Source organism: Chionomys nivalis, chromosome 6 (genome assembly GCF_950005125.1).
Source record: "Chionomys nivalis chromosome 6, mChiNiv1.1, whole genome shotgun sequence".
NCBI classification, from domain to species: domain Eukaryota; kingdom Metazoa; phylum Chordata; class Mammalia; order Rodentia; family Cricetidae; genus Chionomys; species Chionomys nivalis.
Window position 1 is genome coordinate 15,936,910 of NC_080091.1, and position 26,783 is coordinate 15,963,692.

Below are 26,783 nucleotides of genomic sequence, written 5' to 3' on the forward strand. Positions count from 1 at the left end.
GATATAGAAATCTGAATGAATCATGGAAGTTTTATTCCACAATGCAATCACTGTTATTACTCTAAAGGTACTAACTAAATTTGTCAGAGAACAACGACAATATAGAAATAATTTATATGTCACTCCTGTTTTACTCTGTTTTAGTTTGACATTGAGGTAGAAAGTAAAATTGAATATTTGCATAGATAATAGCAAAATAGGTTTAAATTTTTTATAATGTATTTATTATTTAATTTTATTTTACATTCCAACCACAGTTCTCCCTCTCACCCCTCCTACCACTCCTCACCCTTCCCCTGCCCCAGCCCACCTCCCACCCATGCCTCAGGATGGATAAGGGGTCCGATAGGACACCAACTAAGTCTGGCACATTCAACTGAAGCAGAACCAAGACCTCCACACACACACATTAAGGCTGAGCAAAGCATCCCACAAAAGGGAATAGTCTCCAACAATCTAGCTCACACACCAGGGATAGATCCTGGTCCTACTACCAGGGTCTCCTCAGATAATCCAAGCTTTACCACTGTCTCTTACATGCAGAGGAGGGCCTAGTTTGGTTCAGTGGAGGCTCTCCAGCTGTTGGGATAGATTTATCTCTATTTGACTGGATTCTCAGAGCTTGGCCCAGTGCTTGTTTCTGGACCTCTGTATATATTGTCATAATAACTAAATACACAAACAAAAAAAGACCCTTTTCAACTGTAAATTTGAAGACCTTGACATTTTTCTCATAGCTCTTTGCTAATTGGAAAAGTCGTTTTCTAAAGGACACAGACTAAGTACCTGATACAGTACTGTAGAACACATCTGCCCAGTCTTCAAGATCTCTACACATAGGGGGATAGTTGTTTTGTATCATAGTGGGGTTTTTTATAAATCACAATATAAAACCTAGTACAATAAGATGTATGTAGAAGGTGCTGTTATTTTATGTCCAATAATTTATAATTTCTTTAAAAGGACTGTTTTCTTCTAAGCTTGTCTTGAAAAAAAGTAAGAATATCAAAGCTATGAGATGTCTATTGTCTCTTTCATTCTCATGATTTTGATGCTGAATGCATTTCAGAATTTTCCTAATACATATCCACTCTGTTTTTTCTCTTATTATTAGTGACTGATCCACTTGCTCTATCAGAACTTTTATAAAGAGCTAAAATTTTGTTTAAAATAATTCTGATTATTTAAAAGTTTTTCCCATGGCAATATATAGCATTTTACTTGTATGAATTTGCAATAATGTAGAAAAATTCAGATCCTTAATTTTTAATTATAAACAATATTAATGTGACTTAGTACTACACTCTTCCAGTTTGGCAAGATGCATTTTAGAAAAGTTAGGATGACATATCTGTTTTGGTAATTTCATCTCTACAAAATATTTCTATTTCTCTTTTCTCTTCCTTTCTATTTTGTTATTTTTTGTTGGAGGGATTAAATTATGAAATGACAATGAAAGAAATTAAGCACTTGGTTCCTCAGACAGATGTTGTGGGAACATGACAAGTACATATGGATTGCAGATCTGATTTAATTGTTTCTGGAATATTTAGCAGTTATAAATTAAAAAGTTCAGCTCTGTTTTGAGATCACCTCAAGTCTCTTTTTACCTGTGTTTTATAGATTCATACACATGTAGTTTCAGAAAAAAAAATCACCTTATCTCAGTACCAAATAGTACAGTACTGTAATTTGTGCCTCCTGAAGCTAGTGAGCCCCCCGATACACCAAGACAAAGAAGAGAAGAAATGAAACACATTGGGCCTTTCTTTTTCTTTTTTCATTTTATTATACTTTGAGTACATCTAGTAAGTGTATTTTGTGGTATTTTAAGGATTCAAAGTTAAAAAACACCAGAAATTTTTAGCTTAGGTAAACACAATGAAGTGGTGCAAGAGGCAGGCTTGACCTGCATGAGTTATGTGTCTACAGGTGCCATTTGAATATGTAGAAGTAAATCTGGAGCCACAGAGGCAAAGTGTGGCAGGAACAAAGAAAAGCCAGAGTATTGAGGCAACTTGATGCTCTGGGGAGAAAGACAAGAAGAGTGGAAGGTGTTTTCCCAAAGAGGTTCTCATGGAAGGCATTATCAGAGAAGTTTTGTACCTGTGCCCAAGCTCCATACAGAACAAACTAGAGTTTCTGGGTGAATACTTGAAACAGGTCTTTTAAAGTCTTCCTAAATGATTGCATATTACAGCCAAAGCTAAAACTCACTTTGAGACTACTCACCACATTTCATATCACACTGTCTCAGGGAACAAGATGTGCACCCACTTTTTTGTCAGTGAACAGCACCACTTCTTAATTAACTGTATTCAGTTTGATTTGCTCATTTGTTTCTGCAAGTAAAATTTTGTCTGTTTACATTTTTTTGTTTATGTGTTGTTTGTACACCTGAATGAACAAAGCTATATTTGACTCTTGTCAATCAATCACCATACAATTTGCTGTTGTACTGCAAATTTCCCAACCAATTTTAATTATATGCCCAGGTTCCATATAACAGAATTATTCCTCAACTTATTCTTATTGTTGTAGTTCATGAAATCCAGAACAATCAAGAGCACAATATATTTTCTGCCACTGAATAATTAAGAACTTCTGTATGTTTTCCATGAAGAGATGAAATCCTGCAGTATAACATGGATCCTTTTATCTTCAGACCAGGTAGAACCTTAGGTGCCTGGAGGGCCCTGTCCACTATATTGATTGATAAAATACCTGTGTATGTGTGTCCCTCAAGGACAGCATGCCCAAAATACACTCAACAAGTGGCAGCCGGTATGAAGAACAGCATGTTTTACCCTCTTGTAGTAAGGAGCCTGCTTGTTTGTCGCAGCTTCCCAGATAGGTTACCCCCAAAATAACCACACATATACTGTATTAATTAATTCACTGTTTGGTCCATTAGCTCTATCTTCTTATTGGCAAACTCTTACATTAATTTAACCCATTTTTATTAATCCGTTTATTGCCATGTGTCAGTGTCTTACCGGAAAAAATTCCCAGTGTCTGTCTCCAGGAGATCCATGCTGTCTCTTTGACTCCACCCTTCTTCCTCCCAGCTTTCAGTTCTGTCTTCCATGCCTATCTAAGTTCTGCCCTACCAACAGGCCAAGGCAGTTTCTTTATTTATTTATTATAATCACAGCACATAGAGGAGACTCCCACATCACCTTCCCTTTTCTGTTTTAATAAAAACTGTTTTAACTTTAACATAGAAAAATTACATATAGAGAACCCTTCTTCCTTCTGCCCCCTTTCCTCTTTGGGCACATAACACCATCCAGCTCAGTCTGTCTGGCACTGGGGGCAAATCCTCAGGGCAAGTAGGCAGGCGAGACTTCCTTTGGTTCACTGGCCTGCCTGCACCAAGCAAGGTAAGGGCTTTGTTTAGCAACTACCCAACCTGCACGGAGATCTGATCTAGGCACCAGGAGAGACAGCAGCAGGGTGAGTTTGTGACCGGCTGCGGCGGAAGCAGCCCTGGACAAGGAACTCTGAAGTTCCTCATCCCCCACCCTATACTCCCTGGGCTCCCTGCAGGGGCTCTACACCCTGCATACTGCCTCTCTCTTCTTGTCCCACCCAGCTTGCATCCAGAACCCTTCTTCCTTCTGCCCCCTTTCCTCTTTGGGCACATAACACCATCCAGCTCAGTCTGTCTGGCACTGGGGGCAAATCCTCAGGGCAAGTAGGCAGGCGAGACTTCCTTTGGTTCACTGGCCTTCCTGCACCAAGCAAGGTAGGAGCTTTGTTTAGGAACTACCCAACCTGCATGGAGATCTGATCTTGGCACCAGGAGAGCCATCAGTGGGAGAGCTAATCTGGGTACCAGGAGAGCCGTCTTTGGGCACGGAGATCTGATATTGGTACCAGGAGAGACATCACTGGAGCACCAGAAGAGCTATCACTGCAGACTGCCATCACTGGGAAGATACATCAGTAGGCAAGAAGACCTGATCCGGTAAAAGAAGATCCATAGGGGAGCATTCGGAGAAAGAGATGGGCAGGCGCCAATGCAAGAATTCACCCAACAATCTGAAAAACTATATGAAACCACCAGAACCCAGCGACCTCACAACAGGAGGACATGAACACCTTAATCATGAAGAAGTAGATAAAATTGACTTTATGAAAGTGATTGACGCCCTTAAACAGCATGTAAAAAATGCCCTTAAAGAAATGGATGAGAAGTATAACAGAAAGTTTGAAGAATTGAGTAAATCAGTGAATGATACCCTAGGAAACCAAGGAAAAACAATCAAACAAATAATGGAAACAGTTCAATACTTAAAAACTGAAATGGAGGCAAAGAAGAAAACACAAACAGAAGGCCAGCTGGACAGGGAAAATCTAGGTAAACGAATAGAGACTACAGAAGCAAGCATAACCAACAGAATACAAGAGATAGAAGAAAGAATCTCAGATTCTGAAGATACCATAGAGAAAATAAACACGCTGATCAAAGAAAACAGCAAGGCCAACAAATTCTCATCACAAAACATTCAGGAAATATGGGACACAATAAAAAGACCAAACCTAAGAATAATAGGAATAGAAGAAGGAGAAGAAGCACAGCTCAACGGTCCAGAAAATATATTTAATAAAATTATAGCAGAAAACTTTCCCAACCTAAAGAAAGATATACCTATGAAGGTTCAAGAAGCATACAGAACACCGAATAGGCTGGATCAAAAAAAAAAAAAAACATCCTTTCGCCATATAATAATCAAAACACAAAGCATACAGAATAAAGAAAGAATACTAAGAGCAGCAAAGGAAAAAGGCCAAGTTACTTATAAAGGTAAACCTATAAGACTTACTCCTGGCTTCTCTATGGAAACCATGAAAGCCAGAAAGTCCTGGATAGATGTACTGCAGAAACTAAGAGACCATGGATGCAAGCCCAGACTACTATACCCAGCCAAGCTTTCGTTCACTATAAATGGAGAAAACAAAATTTTCCAGGACAAAAACAAATTTAAACAATACGTAGCCACAAATCCAGCCTTACAGAAAGTAATAGAAGGAAAATCACTAATCAAGGAATCCAACAATGACCACAGTAACTCAGACATCTAGAGACCCTTTACCAGCACATCTCAGAGAAGGGAAACACACAAAATCTACTACTAAGAAAAATGACCGGAGTTAACAACCACTGGTCATTAATATCACTAAATGTCAATGGACTTAACTCACCTATAAAAAGCCACAGACTAAGAGATTGGATACGAAAACAGGATCCAACATTCTGCTGTTTACAAGAAACACACCTCAACCACAAAGACAGGCACCTACTCAGAGTAAAGGGCTGGGATAAGGCTTATCAAGTAAATGGACCTAGGAAACAAGCAGGTGTGGCCATACTAATTTCTAACAAAGTTGACTTCAAACTTAAATCAATCAGAAGAGATGGAGAGGGACATTTTCTACTCATAACAGGAACAATTCATCAGGATGAAATCTCAATCCTGAATATCTATGCCCCTAATATAAAAGCACCCACGTACGTAAAAGAAACATTGTTAAAACTCAAGGCAGCCATCAAACTGCACACATTAATAGTAGGAGACTTTAATACTCCTCTCTCACCAATGGACAGGTCAATTAGACAGAAACCTAACAGAGAAATAAGAGAATTAATGGAGGTAATGAATCAAATGGACTTAACAGACATCTATAAAATATTCCACCCAAATAGGAAAGAATATACCTTCTTCTCTGCAGCTCATGGAACCTTCTCAAAAATCAACCACATACTCGGTAACAAAGCAAACATCCACAGTTACAAAAAGATATTAATAAACACCTGTATCTTATCAGATCACCATGGATTAAAGCTAGAATTCAGCAACAATGCTACCCCCAGAAAGCCTACAAACTCATGGAAAATGAATAGTCAACTACTGAACCATACCTGGATTAAGGAAGAAATAAAGAAAGAAAGTCTTCCTTGAAGACAATGAAAATAAAGAAACAACATACTCAAACCTATGGGACACTATGAAAGCAGTCCTGAGAGGAAAGTTCATAGCAGTAAGTGCCCACTTAAAGAAAACAGAGAAAGCAAACATTGGAAATTTAACAGCCCACCTTAAAGCTCTAGAAAAAAAAAAGTAGACTCACCTAGAAGGGGTAGAAGACTGGAAATAATCAAACTGAGGGCTGAAATCAACAAAATAGAAATACAGAAAACAATTGAAAGAATCAATAAATCAAAAAGCTGGTTCCTGGAGAAAATCAACAAGATTGATAAACCCCTATCCAAACTAATCAAACGGCAGAGAGAGAATTTGCAAATTAATAAGATCAGAAATGAAAAGGGAGACATAACCACAGACACAGAGGAAATTCAGAGAATCATTAGATCTTACTACAAAAGCCTGTATGCCACAAAACTGGAAAATATAAAAGAAATGGACACTTTTTTAGATAAATACCATATACCAAAGTTAAACCAGGACCAGGTGAACAACCTAAATAGACCTGTTAGTCGTGAAGAATTAGAAGCGGTTATCAAAAACCTCCCTTCCAAAAAAAGTCCAGGACCAGATGGTTTCAATGCGGAATTCTACCAGAACTTCCAAGAAGACCTAATACCTATACTCCTTAAGGTATTTCACAATATAGAAACAGAAGAGTCATTGCCAAATTCCTTTTATGAAGCTACAGTAACTCTGATACCAAAACCACACAAAGACCCAATCAAGAAAGAAAATTACAGGCCAATCTCACTCATGAACATCGACGCAAAAATCCTCAACAAAATTCTGGCAAACCGAATCCAAGAACACATTAGAAAAATTATCCATTATGATCAAGTAGGCTTCATACCAGAGATGCAGGGCTGGTTTAACATACGCAAATCTATCAATGTAATCCATCATATAAATAAACTGAAAGAAAAAGCCATATGATCGTTTCATTAGATGCTGAAAAAGCATTTGACAAAATTCAACATCCCTTTATGATAAAAGTCTTGGAGAGATTAGGGATACAAGGGTCATACCTAAATTTAATTAAAGCTATATACAGCAAGCCGACAGCTAATATCAAATTCAATGGAGAGAAATTTAAAGCCATCCCACTAAAATCAGGAACACACCAAGGCTGTCCACTCTCTCCATACCTCTTCAATATAATTCTCGAAGTTTTAGCAATAGCAATAAGACAACATAAGGGGATAAAGAGGATTCAAATTGGAAAGGAAGAAGTTAAACTTGCATTATTTGCAGATGATATGATAGTGTACATGAGCGACCCCAAAAACTCCACCAAAGAACTCCTACAGCTGATAAACGCCTTTAGTAATGTGGCAGGATACAAGATCAACTCCAAAAAATCAGTCGCCCTCTTATACACAAAGGATATGGAAGCAGAGAGGGAAATAAGAGAATCATCACCTTTCACGATAGCCACAAAAAGCATAAAATATCTTGGGGTAACTCTAACCAAGGAAGTGAAAGATCTATTTGACAAGAACTTTAAGGCATTGAAGAAAGAAATTGAAGAGGATACCAGAAAATGGAAGGATCTCCCTTGCTCCTGGATTGGGAGGATCAACATAGTAAAAATGGCAATTCTACCAAGGGCAATTTATAGATTCAATGCAATCCCCATTAAAATCCCATCAAAATTCTTCACAGATCTTGAAAGGACAATAATCAACTTTATATGGAGAAACAAAAAACCCAGGATAGCCAAAACAATCTTATACAATAAAGGAACTTCTGGAGGCATTACCATCCCTGACTTCAAACTCTATTACAGAGCTACAGTAATGAAAACAGCGTGGTACTGGCATAAAAACAGAGCAGTCGACCAATGGAATCTTATAGAAGACCTGGATTTTAACCCACAAACCTATGAACAACTAATTTTCGATAAAGGAGCTAAAAGTATACATTGGAAGAAAGAAAGCATCTTCAACAAATGGTGCTGGCAAAATTGGATGTCAACCTGTAGAAGAATGAAAATAGACCCATATCTATCACCATGCAAAAACTCAAGTCCAAATGGATCAAAGACCTCAATATCAATCTGAACACACTGAACCTGATAGAAGAGAAAATGGGAAGTACCCTACAACATATGGGCACAGGAGATCGCTTCCTATGTATAACCCCAGCAGCACAGACATTAAGGGCAACATTGAATAAATGGGACCTCCTGAAACTGAGAAGCTTCTGTAAAGCAAAGGACACTGTCATTAAGACAAAAAGGCAGCCTACTGACTGGGAGAAGATCTTCATCAACCCCACTACAGACAAAGGTCTGATCTCCAAAATATATAAAGAACTCAAGAAACTAGACTTTAAAAGGATAATTAACCCAATTAAAAAATGGGGCACTGAACTGAACAGAGAATTCTCAACAGAAGAAGTTAAAATGGCCAAAAGATACTTAAGGTCATGCTCAACCTCCTTAGCGATCAGAGAAATGCAAATCAAAACAACTTTGAGATATCATCTTACACCTGTCAGAATGGCTAAAATCAAAAACACCAAGGATAGCCTTTGCTGGAGAGGTTGTGGAGAAAGGGGTACCCTCATCCATTGCTGGTGGGACTGCAAACTTGTGCAACCACTTTGGAAATCAGTGTGGCGGTTTCTCAGAAAAATTGGGATCAACCTACCCCTGGACCCAGCAATAGCACTCTTGGGAATATACCCAAGAGATGCCCTATCATATGACAAAAGCATTTGTCCAACTATGTTCATAGCAGCATTATTTGTAATAGCCAGAACCTGGAAGCAACCTAGATGCCCTTCAATAGAAGAATGGATGAAGAAAGTGTGGAATATATATACATTAGAGTACTACTGTGCGGTAAAAAACAATGACTTCTCGAATTTTGCATGCAAATGGATGGAAATAGAAAATACGATCATGAGTAAGGTAACCCAGACCCAAAAAGAAGATCATGGGATGTACTCACTCATAATTGGTTTCTAGCCATTGATAGGGGCCACTGAGTTTATAATTTGTGATCCTAAAGAAGCTAAACAAGAGGGTAAACCCAAGGAAAAACATATAGATATCCTCCCAGCTATGGGAAATAGACAAGATTGATGGGAAAAAAATTGGAATCTTGGGGGGTGGGGTGGGATGGGGATGAGGAGTGATGGGGAGAGAAAAGTGTGAAGGAGAGGATGAGGGGAACTGGGGGAATCGGGGTGGTTGGGGTTAAAGGAAGGTTGGATTGGGGAGCAGGGAAACTCATACCTTAGTTAAGGGAGCCACCTAAGGGTTGGCAAGAGACTTGAACCTGGAATGGCTACCAGATGCCCAGGGCAATGTCCCCAGTTAGTTCATTGGGGCACCTGAGGATAGGGAACCTGAAATGAACCTATCCTATAATCATACTGATGAATATCTTGCATATCGCCATAGAACCTTCTTCTAGCGATGGATGGAGATAGAGACAGAGACCCACACTGGAGCACCGGACTGAGCTCCCAAGGTTATAATGAGGAGCAGAAGGAAAGAGAACATGAACAAGGAAGTCAGGACCATGAAGGGTGCACCCAACCACTGAGACAGTGGGGCCGATCTATTGGGAGCTCACCAAGGCCAGCTGGACTGCTACTGAAAAAAACATGGGATAAAACCAGACTCTCTGAATGTGGCAGACAATGAGAGCTGACGAGAGGCCAAGGAGAATGGCACAGGAACTTTCATCTGGCGATGGATCAAGAGAGATACAGAGACCCAATTTGGAGCAACCGTCTGAGCTCTTAAGGTCCAAATGAGGAGCAGAAGGAGGGAGAACATGAGCAAGGAAATCAAGACCACGAGGCGTGCACCCACCCACTGTGACAGTGGAACTGATCTATTGGGAGCTCTCCAAGGCCAGCTGGACTGGGACTGAATAAGCATGGGTTGAAACTGGACTCTCTGAACAAGGCGGACAATGAAGGCTGATGAGAAGCCAAGGACAATGGCACTAGGTTTCGATCCTAATACATGAACTGGCTTTGTGGGAGCGTAGCCTGTTTGGATGCTCACCTTCCTGGACCTAGATAGAAGTGGGAGGACCTTGGTCTTCCTGTAGAGCAGGGAATTTGGACTGCTCTTCAGTATCAAGAGGGAGGGGGAGTGGACTGGGGGGAGGAGAAGTGGAGTGCAGATAGGGGGAGGGTAGCGGGGGGAGGGGGCAATATATGGGAGGAGGGGGACGGAAATGGGAAACGGGGAGCAGTTGGAAATTTTAATTAAAAAAGAATAAAAAAAAAGAAAAATTACATATAATAAAACAGTTACCAAGCAAGAATTACAGGTACAATATTTGTATCTACTTTATCTTTTATTATAACTGAGGAAAACTATAACTATAAATTCTTCAACTCCATCAAAGACTCGAGAAGGCTATAATATTACCTAAACGGAAAGTGCATTGTAAGCAACTTCCAAAACTCTATAATTGACAGAGACATCTTGCTACCTGTCCAGTCACCCAAAGTTCTTCTGTACCATTTGGGCATCCATCTTCAGCCTACAGGCCCATAGTGTCCAGAAGACTTTTCCATAAAACAGGAAATTTCAAAGACAGTTCCGCCTATATTGGCAGTTTGCCAGTCATTTTCTTATGTAGCCTGCAGAATGTCTTTCAGACTATTTCATAAATCAGGAACCCTGAAGGATCATCTCACCTTTAGGCAAGTTCAGCAGTCATTTCTCTGTGGGTTCTAGATGTCCAGATTTTACAGCATATTATGAAGCAGTCCAGGTGAGAACAGTTTCCTCTCCAAATGGCTAACAAACTCCATAAGGAGTCTCTTCAATGCCCATCTTCCTTTTGAAGTAGATTGGTGCTACCAGGAGCAGACATATCTCACTGTCATGAAAAGCCCTAAATTTTTAAAACATTTAAATACCATATTCTGAAAGTCTATGAAAGTTTTGAAGAATATCTATCTAACTGAAATATATCTCTATACATCTAACATTAAGCTATGTTTCTTAATTATACATTACATTTTTTAAATAAACTACACAAACACAATACCTTAATCAAGATCAGAAATAAATATACATATAACAAAACTGACCTTAAACTTGTATCAATAAACCAAGATCTATATCAATACAAATTATTCATCTCTATATCATATCCCCTTTTAAATATTATCAAACATTTATAGACAATATTTGAGAATATGGGCATAGTTCTATTCATGCTTCTTCCTGCTGTTTGGGGGTGTTGTTAATCATGGTATATTCTGTGTGATAGGTTCATCTCAGTCAGACTTTTCCATGAAGCAGGAAATTTCAAAGACAGTTCAGTCACTTTCTTCTATGTCCTGCATAATGTCTCGCAGACTCTTTCATGAAGCAGGAACCCAGAAAGATCATCTCACCCTTAGGCAAGTTCAGCAGTTATCTCTCTGTGGATACTGCATGTCCAGTGAAGTAATCCAGTAAAGAGCAGTTTCTTGCCCAAATGGCTAAGGGGCCTCTTCGAATCCCATCTTCCTGTTGAAGTAATAGGTAGCCAGGAGCCCACTTGTTTATTTGTGCTGCTTGGCTAGCTTTCACCTGAAATTACCACACAGAAACTGTATTAATTAAATCACTGCTTGCCCATTAGCTCTAACTTCTTATTGGCTAACTCTTACATCTTAATTTAACCCATTTTTAGTAATCTGTGCATCACCACATGACAGTGGCTTACTGGCAAAGATTCAGCATGTCTGACTCTGGCAGCTCCATTGTGTCTCTCAGACTCTGCTCTTATTCCTCCCAGCATTCAGTTCTGTCTTCCCTGTCTACCTAAGTTTTGACCTATCAACAGGCCAAGACAGTTTCTTTATTCATTTATAATAATCAGAGCACATAAAGGGAACTCCCACACATGACCCTCCCTTGCAGTTAGAAAAGCCAGTGACAATTTATAACAGCTGAATATCTACCATAGCTATAGGGACACAGTCCTCAGAATGTAAAAAGCAGATCCAGTAATAAAATAGTAAATGGTCATTTACATTTTCTATTGTTAATGTAAGGATAAATTGGGGAAGCTGGCATTCAGATAAGTAAAGATCTCTGCAGTAGACAACTTTAAATTTACAACGCATGATTATATAGGTGTCTGGTATGAGAAGTTCTTCTGTATATGTGTTGCTTTTATTGGTTAATGAATAAAGAAGATGTTTTGGCCTGTGATAGGGTACAAGAAAGCTAGGTGGATTAGACTGAACTGAATGCTGGGAGGAGGAAAGCAGAGTCAGTGAGAAGCCATGTAGCCCCACCAGAGATATGCTAGAAGGAACCTTTCCAGTAAGCCACAGCCACATGGAAATACACAGATTAATAGAAATGGGTTAAATTAAGGTGTAAGAGCTAGCCAATAAGAAGATAGACCTAATAGACCAAGCAGTAATTTAATTAATACAGTTGCTGTGTGGTTATTTTGGGGCTGAGCAGTTGGGAAAAAACAAGCAGTCTCCTACAATAGGTGTCTGCAAATACTGATTAAGTAAAATATACTAATTCTTACATTAAAATAAAGCTCTATAAATTCACACAAGTTTAAGTCAGAATGCCAATGGAACACTATAATTATCTGTGTGCCATGTCATGAAAGAAGGTAAACTTTTTTGTATTTAATTTTTAATAAAGTCAAAGTACTTTGAATACAAACTAGTTGTACATCTGTTGTATAGCTCAACAATTTTATCCAAGCATTATTTCCAATTTATTTTATCTCTCTATAATGGCACCTACTTTCTATTTATTTTATTGTTGGTTTTAATTAAAACTTCACAAATTCTTGGTATTAGAGAGAAGAGATGAATTTAAATAAAACTTATAAAGTTCATCTATAGAGACATACAATTAATTATAATATGATAACACACAGAATATGCATACACAAACACTTGTCCATTTATACAGACTCATGTATATGTGTTTCTATGTGTATACTGTTTATGAGTGTGTGAATAGTAAGGTGTTAAGTAACTAGGGGTAATATTACTTAATATCACCTATGTCACTTTTTTTTTTTAAAGATAGACTTACTAAGTATCCCTGACTGGCCTGGAACTTACTCTTCAGATGAAGTAATGCTAAAACTCCAAGAGATCTATCTGATGCTGCCTTGTGAGTGGTGACATATCACCACACCTGGCTGTCACCTAAGTCCAACCAGCAAAAATAGAAAACTTCTTTGAAATTGAAATTGACTAGAAATAGCTTAGCTTCAGCACCATCTTGAAGTAGACTAGAAATAATGGCTAAATCTTAGAAGATTTTTAAACATTTTTGTTATAAATATGTTAAAAATAACTTCATTCACTCAAATTAACTCAAATCAGTTTGTTTTAGCTATTATGCATTGTTCATTAAAGGAATATAGAATGGAAGGTACATACTCTTGATTGGACCACCTGGGAATAATTACAAACTCAGGGACACTTACTACTTGAGAGATGAAACAAATTAAAATGAACTAAAACCTAAACAAGAAATCTTACTACTGCATTCTAAATACTTTTATTTGTGTCATATTTCCCTAAGAAATTGGCGTATTAGTGAGTACACAATCAAGATTTTCTGAATTACGTCAATTAAGGCCTTGCCAATAGCTAGCAATAATTTTGTCTCCACAAAGAATCTTGTGCAGCAGATAGAATATAAAATGATTATTTTGAACTCTTTGGTAGAAGAATTAAAAGGCAAATCTTTTCTAAGAGTTATCAGCATTCTGAGAAAATTTGGTATTTCAAAAAATAAAATGTAAAGTAAGTTTTTTGTATTACTAATGGCTTTATATATTAGCTTTGGTGATATGGAGTATATTGTTCCTACACAGTGAAAATCAATCTACCAAAATTTTAAAGGTGGGTGATGTTGAGCCAGTGAGTCAAATCTCCGTAGAAAGCTGGTGATAACAACTGTAGGATGAGTAAAGGAATTTCCCACTCAAGAAAATCCTAGCTGTGTGTCACCTATATTACATCTGATTCCATCATCTTCTTTTCAGATGAAGAACAATGTGTGTTCTTTATTCATTAGTCATTCAGTTAAAAAGTACTTCTATTTCTTTGTTGATGTTGCATGTTTTTAGTTATAAGATATATGATTAGCTCAAAAGAAACCTATCTAGATATCCACATTTATTTATTTACAAATACTTCACCTAGATCTTAAAATGATTTCCAAAATATTTCTAATGATTTTTTTAAAAAAATCATTCTGAGAACAATGGACGGTTTATAAATAATCCATGTGCTTAAATTGATTTAGAGAATTTTGGTTTTGAATAGTTTATGCTGAAGTGCAATTTTAACCTTAGTAATCCAGATAATGATCTTTATCCTTTACTTTTATCTCCTTACAGGCTACCTGTATGACAGCATAAGTAATTTCACAGATGAATGTGTTCCATCTCCACTACTGAAATTGTTTTAAAATAGCATAAATATCATAATCCTTCTCTTTACATTTGATGAACATGCTTAGACCACTGTGTGTGATGTCTCAGAAAGTCATTGAATTAATTTTTGGAACCATATGAGCATATTTAAAGTAATGATGTTTAGGTATTTAAATACATAATATTAATATGAAGCAAATAAAGAAATATAATTTCAGAGATTATCAATTTATGAATCTTTCTTCACAAATTCAAATCATCATCCTGCAGTTCATACTCTGAATGAGAGTGATAAATGGTGACACAAAGCAAAGAAGTAAGGTTTCTTGCCATGCTAATCACTCCATTGAATGTTTAGGTGGGATTAGAATCCCTAAATGCTCATTAGTCACAGATGCTGTCTGTCCTCAACATCCATGGGCTAGCTGGTTCCAAATCCTCTTCCTCAACTTACTTTCACTAAGGCAACAAGTGAGCGCCTTAGTATGTGCCAACTCGGTAAGCTAGATAGATATAGTGTCTGGTCTCAAAGCATCAAAATCACAAATTATAAGAAGATTCTATAACTGGTTTTAATGTATTTAGCAATTGTTCTTTTGGCACATGATTGTAATTGCCTATATTAACAAAATTAGTAGCATTTGTTCAAAACCTAATGACTTCTCACATTTCCTGATCTCTTAAATATTCTCTTGTCTCCTTAGATGTACCTTAGTGATGATGAAGCCTTAGCATGTAGCTCCCCATGGGACATACTGTAACTGCAAGCAGGAGGTGTTGTATACAGCTTTAATGTGGGTTCTTGAAATACGCATGCTCTGTATGAACACTAACTATAGAGCTACACTCAGATCTATAATGTTCAGAGATTCTAGACTTTTAAACTAAAAAGTAAAAGAAAAAAGTTTCATGAAGGACCATGAGGGGTGCACCCACCCACTCTGACAGTGGGCTGATCTATTGGGAGCTCACCAAGGCCAGCTGGACTGGGACTGAATAAGCATGGGATAAAACCGCACTCTCTGAACATTGCCGACAATGAAGGTTGATGAGAAGCCAAAGACAATGACACTAGGTTTCAAACCTACTTCAGGAACTGGCTTTGTGGGAGCCTAGCCTTTTTGGATGCTCACCTTCCTGGACCTGGCTGGAGGGGGGAGGGCCTTGGACTTCCCACAGGGCAGCGAATTCAGACTGCTCTTCACACTCCAGAGGGAGGGGGAATGGAGTGGGGGGAAGGGGAGAGGAGTGGGAAGAAAGGGAGAGGAGTGGGGTTAGGGGTAGAGGAGTGGGAGGAAGAGGAGGGAAATGGGAGACAGGGAAGAGGCGGAAATTGTTTCAACAACAAAAAAAATTAATTAAAAAAAAGATAAAAAATTACATGACATTAAGTAGACAGGTTAAAAAAAAAAGAAAAAGAAAAAAGTTTCATTCTTATTTTATTAGTTTTTTTTTTCTGACAAGATTTGTTATGCATCCCAAGCTTTCCCCAAAGCCATGATCTTTCTGTAAAGATCTCTGCAACTGGGATTGCAGAAATGCTGGATCACACATTGGAGGATAGAAAGAGAGAAGAATCATTCTCCTTCTCTATCTTGCTCCATTTTTCATTTAGTTCAATGTTACAGTTTTCGTGAGTTTGTAAGCTATCTCCTGTTTCTGTTCTTGATATGAGGCTTTCATATTTGATGGTCATGTAGGTTGCATGGTGTTACTTTGATTTTCTTGTAACTGTTGAGATTTGCTTTATGTCTGAATATGTGATCAGTTTTGGAGAAAGTTCCATGAGATTCTGTGAAAAGTTTGGGTGACATGTTCTGTAAATATCTGCTAGGTCCATTTGGTTTATGATATTGATTACTTCCAGTATTTGTTTGCTTATTTTTTTCTGGATGACCTGAGAGTGGGGTCTTGAAATTACCCACTATCAATATATAAGGATCAATGGTGAGAGTAAAATTATAGTAGTGTTTTTTATTTGGGGGAGGCAAATGTGTTTGATACACAGCTGTTAAGAATTGGAATGTCTTCTTGGTGGATGTTTCCTTTGAGAAATATGGAGTGTGCTTACCTATCTCTTGTAGTTAGTTTTGGTTTCAAGATTATTTTGTCAGATATAAAAATGGTTATACCAGTTTGCTTCTTCAATTCACTTAATTAAAACACCTTTTCCTATCCTTTTACCCTGAAGTGATATCTAAACTTGGTGTTAAATTTTGTTTCTTAGATGAAGAAAAAAAATAGATTCAGTTTTTATTTCCACTCTGATAATCTGCGTCTTTTTATCTGGGAAGTGATACCATTGATTTGAGAATCATCACTGCCCAATGGTTGCTGATTTCTATTATTGTATTGCTGTGACATGTGATTTCTTTCTTTGCCTTCTTTAGATTTTTTGGTCTCAGATTATAAATCCCTTGTTATTGGAGACCATCAAGGAAGTCAGGACCATGAGGGGTGCACCCAACCACTGAGACAGTGGGGCCGATCTATTGGGAGCTCACCAAGGCCAGCTGGACTGCTACTGAAAAAACATGGGATAAAACTGGACTCTCTGAATGTGGCGGACAATGAGAGCTGACGAGAGGCCAAGGAGAATGGCACAGGAACTTTCATCTGGCGATAGACCGAGAGAGAGACAGAGACCCAATTTGGAGCAACCGTCTGAGCTCTTAAGGTCCAAATGAGGAGCAGAAGGAGGGAGAACATGAGCAAGGAAATCAGGACCACGAGGCGTGCACCCACCCACTGTGACAGTGGAACTGATCTATTGGGAGCTCTCCAAGGCCAGCTGGACTGGGACTGAATAAGCATGGGTTGAAACTGGACTCTCTGAACATGGCGGACAATGAAGGCTGATGAGAAACCAAGGACAATGGCACTAGGTTTCGATCCTAATACATGAACTGGCTTTGTGGGAGCTTAGCCTGTTTGGATGCTCACCTTCCTGGGCCTGGATGGAAGTGGGAGGACCTTGGTCTTCCTGTAGGGCAGGGAATTTGGACTGCTCTTCAGTATCGAGAGGGAGGGGGAATGGACTGGGGGGAGGAGAAGAGGAGTGGGGGTGGATGAGGGCAGTGGGGGGAGGGGGCAATGTGTGGGAGGAGGGGGAGGGAAATGGGAAACGGGGAGCAGTTGGAAATTTTAATTAAAAAAGAATAAAAAAAAAAAGAAGAAGGATACCACTTATCAGGGTAGGGATTTGGGGATTAGAAAAATAAGTAAAGAGAATGAAGATGCATGTGAAAATAACAGAAACATAGAATAGTATCTGAAGAGTACTCCAGTGAATACTGAAATTGCCCATGCTTTATTTTCATTTGCTTAGATACCCTGACCCCAATGTGGTAGTAAGGTAAAAAGGTGCATTAACATGATGCAAGGAATGAACAGATCAGTTGAAGAATCGCAAGCTACATTCTTAGTTAAATATTCCTTTGCTGGAACGAGAAAAATGATGCTCATATCCTAGGCCATAACATTCTGTAGACAAACCTCTTTCTGGGTGAAATCCATTATTATCTCCTAAGGGAGTAGGAACTTAGTTGGATCTTTTGACTTTTGTTTGAGGTTGAAACCTATTTACATCTTAATACCTGAAATACCAGGTCTAAATATTAGACACACTGTTGTCTGAAATGTTGACAATAACCTTGAAGGAACAGAAGTAAGTTCCAACTCTCTGACCTTTAGTCAAAATAGAATGTAACTATACGTATGGTCCCTGTCACTTTGTGTTTTCTAGGATGGGGTTAACCTCTTTTGGGTGAAGTTTTCCTTCTCCCACCTTCTGTATGTCTGGATTGTAGGTACTCATTTTTTAAATTTCCTTCCACCCTGGAATGTCTTTTTTCCACCTATTGGGATTGAAAATTCTGCTGGGCTTGTCTCTGTGATCTCTTAGAGTTTATAGAACATCTCCTCAGGATTTCCTGGCTTTTAGAGTCCCCATTTAAAAGTAAGGTGTTATACTATTGGGTCTGTCTTTATATGTTATTTGATCTTTTTCCTTTGCAGCTTTTAATTTTGTTTCTTGGTTTGGTATGTGTGGTGATATTTTGTGTGTGATTTAACAAATAAAGCTTTTCTGAAGATCACATTACAGAGCTAGCCACACCAGTTACAGATGCCAGAGAGTGGTGGCAAGTACCTTTAATTCCAGCACTCAGGAGAGAGGGCCAGACAGATCTCTGTGAGTCCAAGGTCACCCTGAGCTACATGCGATTTAATTAGTCTAAAAGAGAAACAGAGCCAATCAGTAGTGGTTCTGAGCTTTAATCGCAGCACTAGGGAGGTGGAGATGGCAAGTGATATGACTGGGCAGAGAGAGGAATATAAAGAAGGGAGGAGAGAGGATCTTAGGATTCAGTCTGAGGACTTGTAGATACAGGATGCCCTAATTGATTTGAGGAATTCACAGAGGTAAGAATTCTAGTGAGTGACTGTTTTGCTTCTTTAATCTTTCAGCTTTCATTCCCTAATATCTGACTGTGAGTTTTTGTTATTAAGACCAATTAGAATTCACGCCACATGTATGTTTAGTGTTTTGATATTTGTTTGCTATCTTAGCTAGGGTTTCTATTGCTGTGATTAAACTCCATGACCAAAATGTAAAGGTAGGAAAGGTTTTTATTTATTTATTTATTTATTTATTTATTTATTTATTTATTAAAGATTTCTGCCTCCTCCTCGCTACCGTCTCCCATATCCCTCTCCCTCCCCCGATCAAGTCCCCCTCCCTCCTCAGCCCAAAGATCAATCAGGGTTCCCTGCCCTGTGCGAAGACCAAGGACCACCCACCTCCATCCAGGTCTAGTAAGGTGAGCATCCAAATTGCCTAGGCTCCCACAAAGCCAGTACGTGCAGTAGGATCAAAAACCCATTGCCATTGTTCTTGAGTTCTCAGTAGTCCTCATTGTCCGCTATGTTCTGCAAGTCCTGTTTTATCCCATGCTTTTTCAGACCCAGGCCAGCTGGCCTTGGTGAGTTCCCAATAGAACATCCCGATCGTCTCAGGGTGGGTGCACCCCTCCCGGTCCTGAGTTCCTTGCTCGTGCTCTCTCTCCTTCTGCTCTTGATTTGGACCTTGAGATTTCAGTCTGGTGCTCCAATGTGGGTCTCTGTCTCTGTCTCCTTTCATCGCCTGATGAAGGTTAATATTCAGAAGGATGCTTATATGTTTTTCTTTGGGTTCACCTTCTTATTTAGCTTTTCTAGGATCATGAATTAAATGCTCAATGTCCGTTGTTGGTGGGAATGCAAACTTGTGCAACCACTTTGGAAAACAATATGGCGGTTTCTCAGGAAATTCGGGATCAACCTATCACTGGACCCAGCAATACCACTCTTGGGAATATACCCAAGAGATACCCTATCATACAACAAAAGTATATCTCAACTATGTTCATAGCAGCATTGTTTGTAATAGCCAGAACCTGGTAACAACCTAGATGCCCTTCAATGGAAGAATGGATGAAGAAAGTATGGAGTATATACATATTAGAGTACTACTCAGCGGTAAAAAACAATGACTTCTTGAATTTTGCATACAAATGGACGGAAATAGAAAATACTATCCTGAGTGAGATAAGCCAGACCCAAAAAGAGGAACATGGGATGTACTCACTCATATTTGGTTTCTAGCCATAAATAAAGGTAGGAAAGGGTTTATTCATCTAACACCTCCATAGCACTTATCATCATTGAAGGAAGTCAAGAGAGGAACTCAAGAAGGAATGTGGAGGCAGAGAGAGGCCATGGCAGGTAGGTGCTGCTGACTGGCTTCCTTCCCCTGGCTTTTTCAGTCTGCTTTCTAATAGAACCCAAGATCAACAGTACAGGGATAGAACCACCAAAAGTAGCCTAGGCATTCCTCCATCAATACTAATTAAGAAAATGCCTTATAGTCACATCTTATTAAGGTATTATCTCAATTCAAGTTCCCTCCTTTCAAATCAGACTAGTTTGTCAAGTTGGCATAATACTAGCCAATACATGTATCAAGGACCCTTTCTTTTCTGGTCTAGATTATTTGGTTTCCTCTAAGCTTCTAGTACCATGATAGGCATCTCCTTTTTTATGCTAAGGATATTTTCTTATATGATTTTTTGAAAATATTTTCTGTGCCTTTGATTTGGCTTTTTTTTCTTTCTTCCTCTAGTCCTATTATTCTTAGATTTGGTCTTTTTATTTAACATTTTCTTTGACTAAGGTAATCATTTTTTTCTCTTTTTTTTTCATTGCCTGGGATTCTCTTCTTCACTTCTTGTATTTTGTTGGTGTGTCTTGTTTCTCAGGTTTCTTATTTTTTATTTCCAGATTTCCTGTTAGATTTTCTTTATTGATTCTATTTCCACTTTCAGATCTTAAACTGTTTCATTAATTTCCTTGTAATCTTGTTTGTGCTTTCCTATATTTCTTCAAGTAATTTAATTCATGCCTTCTTCACAAACCTCTAGTATATTCAGAAAGGAGTTCTTGTGCTGTGCTTCAGGAGCTACTTTACTAAGATTGCTCAGCTTACTGTCATGGCTGTTACTTACTGTGTTTCTTTTCTGGCATCTAGGCATCTGGGTTTGGAATGGATTTAATTCTCAATGCAGATATCTTGTCTTGTTTTCTTTAGGTGAATGTTTTATCCCTTGACTTTTGTTGACCTTGTTTCTTCTTTGGAGGGTGTGGTGACTGTGGGTTGCCTTGCTTCTGAGATTTGGTTTGGTCACTGGGGGTTTGGGGTAGAATATCTTCCTAGGTACTGTGAGCTGATATTTACAAATGAGAATGGGCTAGAATCAAGGAGGGGTACTAAAGTTATCCACAGGACGAAGAAATCAGAGTGTTGCACCAGAATCTGCTCAGTGGCTTAAGAACTGGGGTAGAGAAGTGAGGCCACAGCAGAGAGTCTGTTACAGAGCTGTGAAGGAGACTGGGGGATTGAATTTAAAGGAGAGGAAAAAGAATAAAGATTTGAGGGAAGGCTACCTGCTTCTGGCCGACTTGCTTCTCTGGCTGGCTCAGCATGTAGGTTCCCAGGGAATGCCTACCAGATGAGAACAAGGTCACTGCCAAAATCTTTGAGCCAAATGTGAAGCAAGGTTTATTAAATACTGGCCAGGACCATGAGTATTGGTTAGGTCCAGACCCAAGATTCAGACTCAGGATATGGCATCAAATTACATTACTTAGGTGCTTATAAAACTCTATATATTTCCCTACTTTCTCCAATCAGAGGTAAGCAAATATCCTGATGTACTTTCTGCCTACATATCTTCTCCCTGCATGTGATCAAGCAAATCCTGTGCAATTGGGCAACTAAGGTGGTTTACATGAATAACAGCCCCCATCATTCCAGGAAGTTATCTATCCTCAAGAAAGTAGGGTTTACAGGTTAGAGGCAATTTTGTTTTATATCTCTTAACCAAAATAATTTAAAAATTATTAGCCATCACATTCCTTTTTTGAATGATATCCTGAGTCAAATCCTTGACTCTATGGTGGGTATGGTTCATACCAGGATATTAGAACTACCAGTTAATGGCACCCATACAGGAATTAATGTATCTAACTAAGACATTAATGATGTAAGAGCCAACAGTAATTAGCAAAAATAGAAAGGCCAATGGACCTGTGATAGCTGACATTAGAATTACTATCCAGGAAGATCCTAGTAATAAGAATGGAAACCAGTCATTTATTTTATTTTGGGTCCCTGCCCCCCCACACCTTTTTTTTTAATTTTTGCATTACTTTTCCTTTTCCTTTTCTTTTTATCCTTTCTCTCTATTTTTTTTCTTATACAATAAAACTGCTTCTAATGATTTCAAAGTGGTTTGCATAGAAATAACATTTTTTCATTAAAGTCATACAATAACCTCCTTTCCTACATAGAGCAAGTCAAGTGTCTTATCACACTATAGAACTATCTTAGTGGTACGGGAGAATTATCTGTATTCTGTCAATCATGTATTTTAATAAAATGCTGATTGGCCAGGCAGGAAGTATAGGCAGGAATACCAGACAGGAAGTAAAGGTGGAAAAAAGAGAACAGGAGTATTCTGGGAAGGAGGAAGCTCCCACCTCCATTCCAGCCCAGAATATTGAGAAGCAAGAAGTAACTTGCCTGGCTGAAAGGTACCAAGCCATGTGGCTAACATAGATAAGAATAATGGGTTAATATAAGCTGCAAGAGCTAATAAGAAGACTGAGCTAATGGGCAAATCAGTTTTATAACTTACGGAGATCTCTGTGTGATTTTCTTTGGGGCTTACTGGCTATGGGGAACTGGGCAGGACATAAACCCCAACAAACAGGCCCCTTCATGTTATATCTTAGCTAATGAATCTATCTACCTGTTGATAAATCTGGTTATATTTGGTTTTAGCAGGTACCTTTTCTGGTATGTCAATAGGCACCATAGTTAGCAATTTGCCCCATTTGCAATGAAGTTTCCTTTCTACCTAACATTGCAGCACTTTGTTGAAGATAAAGGGAGGTATACTTACTTTTATAACTGTTTCTTAGTTGAAATTCGAACTTCCTTATCAGGGCTCAGGAAGGCTGGAATGTTGGGCAAAGACTAGGAAAGGATTCCGGCAATGCCATTCATCAAAAGGATCTTGTTTTCTGACTCACCAAGAAGAAACAGAGCAATCACATAGATTAGGCTAATTTATATCAGCTTTCAGAAAGTCCAGGGCATTCTATTTTTGTAGGACTACCTTGGCTGGTGTGGTATAGATAATTTTGGTATAGTTTGTAGTCTACAGCTGATTCTGAATGATGTTTGTCAGATGAGTGGAAATCTGTGGGGACAGGTAAAAGACTAGAGATAGAAGTCAAAGTTTAGGAACTTAAAGGAAAATCTTATATTTGAAACTTCCAGGTCCATGGTTGCTGTTGGAACACATTCTGCTTCTTCAGCCAATAGCCTTTAATATACCAGCTCACTTGAGTATAGTCTCTTATACTGTAAAGGTAGCAGTAATTGTGTGCCCAGCTCTCTTTCCGGCTCCCAGTTACAGCTGCTGGACTCTGTTCCTGTTCGCGCAGAGGACTGTTGTCTAGGACAATGATCTGTAAATTTTCCCTTAAATAAATAACCCTTTCAGAATTCAGAATTCTGAACTGGTGTGGGATTGTTTTGTGACTTACTTCATCACATGATTCTGATAGTTGGAAAAGGAGAGGAGTCCCATGATCAGAAAAAGGAGAGATCCCAACCTCAGAAATAGGCAGGTGAGTTAAATTAGGCTGTTGATTGAGAGTAGTACTTATCTGGTGTTGGAGGAAGCCACTTGTTGGTTCCTGGATGCTCTGACTTGAAATAATCACACAGAAACTATATTAATTAAATCACTTTTTGATCCACTATGTCTAGTTTCTTATTGGCTAACTCTTCCATATTAATTTAACCCATTTCTATTAATCTGTATATCACCATGTGGCTGTAGCTTACTGGGTAAATTTCCAACCAACATTTTTTTCCAGTGACTCCATGGTTTCTTTCTGTCTCCACCCTTCTTTCTCCCAGCACACAGCCTAGCTTTCCCATTTAGTTCTGTTCTTCCCTGCCATAGGATCAAAGAAGTTCTTTATTCATTAACCAATAAAAGCAACACAGAAAGACCTCCCACACCATTTCTGTGGAGAAGGAACTTGGGAAAATTTACCTACTTTGGAAAGGCAGAATAGGGTAGTCAACCCAAAGTTTCCACAGTTTAGACACAGCACTGGTGGCAGGTGAGGAATGGGTCAGTTTTTCTTTGAGGCATCTTCAATGAATGAGACTAGTGTAGCTGGATGCTGGAGTGTAGAAGAATGCAAATAGATCTATCATCCTCTACAAAACAAAAATCTAAGTAGATAAAAGACCTCAACATAAGTTCAGAAAGACATATCCTGAATGAAAAGAATGTGGAAAATAGACTTGAAAATATTAGCATAGGAGACAACTTCCTTAACAGGATATCAATAATGTAGACATTAAGATCAGAGTTAATAAACAGAACCTCATGAAACCAAAAAACTTCTGCAAGGCAAAGGATACCAGTTTTTCTTTGAGGTTAGTGTGAATGACCACAACTCAGGTCAGTGCTCCTATTTTTCTTTAGAGATGTCAGAGTTGCTATCAGGAGCTGTCATTTCTGTCTATCATGGGAAGATTTTTTCCATTAAACATTCAAATGCTATATACAGCAGGTCTTTGAAGAATTTTAAAGGTCATCTATTTTTTATGCCTAATTTTAAGTAAACTTTATTGGTTTTTAGTTTTTGCTTTAGGTTTAACCGTGAAATATATACAAAAAACCAAATTAATATGATTTCAGTGAATAAATAGCACTAGTACTTAGCATGACTATAATCGAAGTTCTGAACACACAAATCTGATCATTTATAAGGTGACTATTACCTTGAATGTTTTTTTTATTTTTTTATTTATTTTTTTTAATTAATTTATTTAATTATTAAAGATTTCTGTCTCTTCCCCGCCACCACCTCCCATTCCCTCCCCCTTCCCCAATCAAGTCTTCCTTCCTCCTCAGCCCAAAGAGCAAGCAGGTTTCTCTGCCCTGTGGGAGGTCCAAGGACCACCCACCTCCATCCAGGTCTATTAAGGTGAGCATCCAAACTACCTGGGCTCCCACAAAGCCATTACGTGCAATAGGATCAAGAACCCATTGCCATTGTTCTTCAGTTCTCAGTAGTCCTCATTGTCCATTATGTTCAGCGAGACCGGTTTTGTCCCATGCTTTTTCAGTCCCCGGCCAGCTGGCCTTGGTGAGTTCCCGATAGAACATCCCCATTGTCTCAGTGTGTGGGTGCACCCCTCGCAGTCCTGAGTTCCTTGCTCGTGATCACTCTCCTTCTGTTCCTCCTTTGGATCATGAGCCTTCAGTCCAGTGCTCCAATGTTGGTCTCTGTCTCTGTCTTCATTCATCGCCCGATGAAGGTTAATATTCAGGGGGATGCTTATATGTTTTTCTTTGGGTTCACCTTCTTATTTAGCTTCTCTAGAATCACGAATTATAGTCTCAATGTCCTTTATTTATGGCTAGAAACCAAATGTGAGTGAGTACATCCCATGTTCCTCTTTTTGGGTCTGGCTTACCTCACTCAGGATAGTGTTTTCAATTTCCGTCCATTTGTATGCAAAATTCAAGAAGTCATTGTTTTTTACTGCTGAGTAGTACTCTAATATGTATATATTCCATACTTTCTTCATCCATTCTTCCATTGAAGGACATCTAGGTTGTTTCCAGGTTCTGGCTATTACAAACAATGCTGCTATGAACATAGTTGAGCATATACTTTTGTTGTATGTTTGGGCATCTCTTGGGTATATTCCCAATAGTGGTATTGCTGGGTTGAGAGGTAGGTTGAACCCGACTTTCCTGAGAAACCACCACACTGCTTTCCAAAGTGGTTGCACAAGTTTGCATTCCCACCAGCAATGGATGAGAGTGCCCCTTTCTCCACAACCTCTCCAGCAGAGGCTATCATTGGTGTTTTTGATTTTAGCCATTCTGACCGGTGTAAGATGGTATCTTAATGTTGTCTTGATTTGCATTTCCCTGATTGCTAAGGAAGTTGAGCATGATCTTAAGCGTCTTTTGGCCATTTGAACTTCTTCTGTTGAAAAGTCTCTGTTCAGCTCAGTGCCCCATTTTATAATTGGATTGATTAACCTTTTACGGTCTAATTTCTTGATTTCTTTGTATATTTTGGATATCAGACCTTTGTCAGTTGCGGGGTTGGTGAAGATCTTCTCCCAGTCAGTGGGTTGCCTTTCTGTCTTAGTGACAGTGTCCTTTGCTTTACAGAAGCTTCTCAGTCTCAGGAGGTCCCATTTATTCAATGATGTCCTTAGTGTTTGTGCTGCTGGGGTTATACGTAGGAAGTGTTCTCCTGTGCCCATGTGTTGTAGAGTACTTCCCACTTTCTCTTCTATCAGGTTCAGAGTGTTTGGACTGATATTGAGGTCTTTAATCCATTTGGACTTGAGTTTTGTGCATGGTGATAGATATGGATCTATTTTCATTCTTCTACAGATTGACTTCCAGTTTTGCCAGCACAATTTGTTGAAGATGCTCTCTTTTTTCCATTGTATACTTTTAGCTCCTTTATCGAAAATCAGGTGTTCATAGGTTTGTGGGCTAAAGTCAGGGTCTTCTATTCTATTCCATTGGTCGACTTCTCTGTTTTTATGCCAGTACCAAGCCGTTTTCAGTACTGTAGCTCTGTAATAGAGTTTGAAGTCAGGGATGGTAATGCCTCCAGACGATCCTTTATTGTATAAGATTGTTTTGGCTATCCTGGGTTTTTTGTTTTTCCATATAAAGTTGATTATTGTCTTCTCCAGATCTGTGAAGAATTTTGATGGGATTTTGATGGGGAT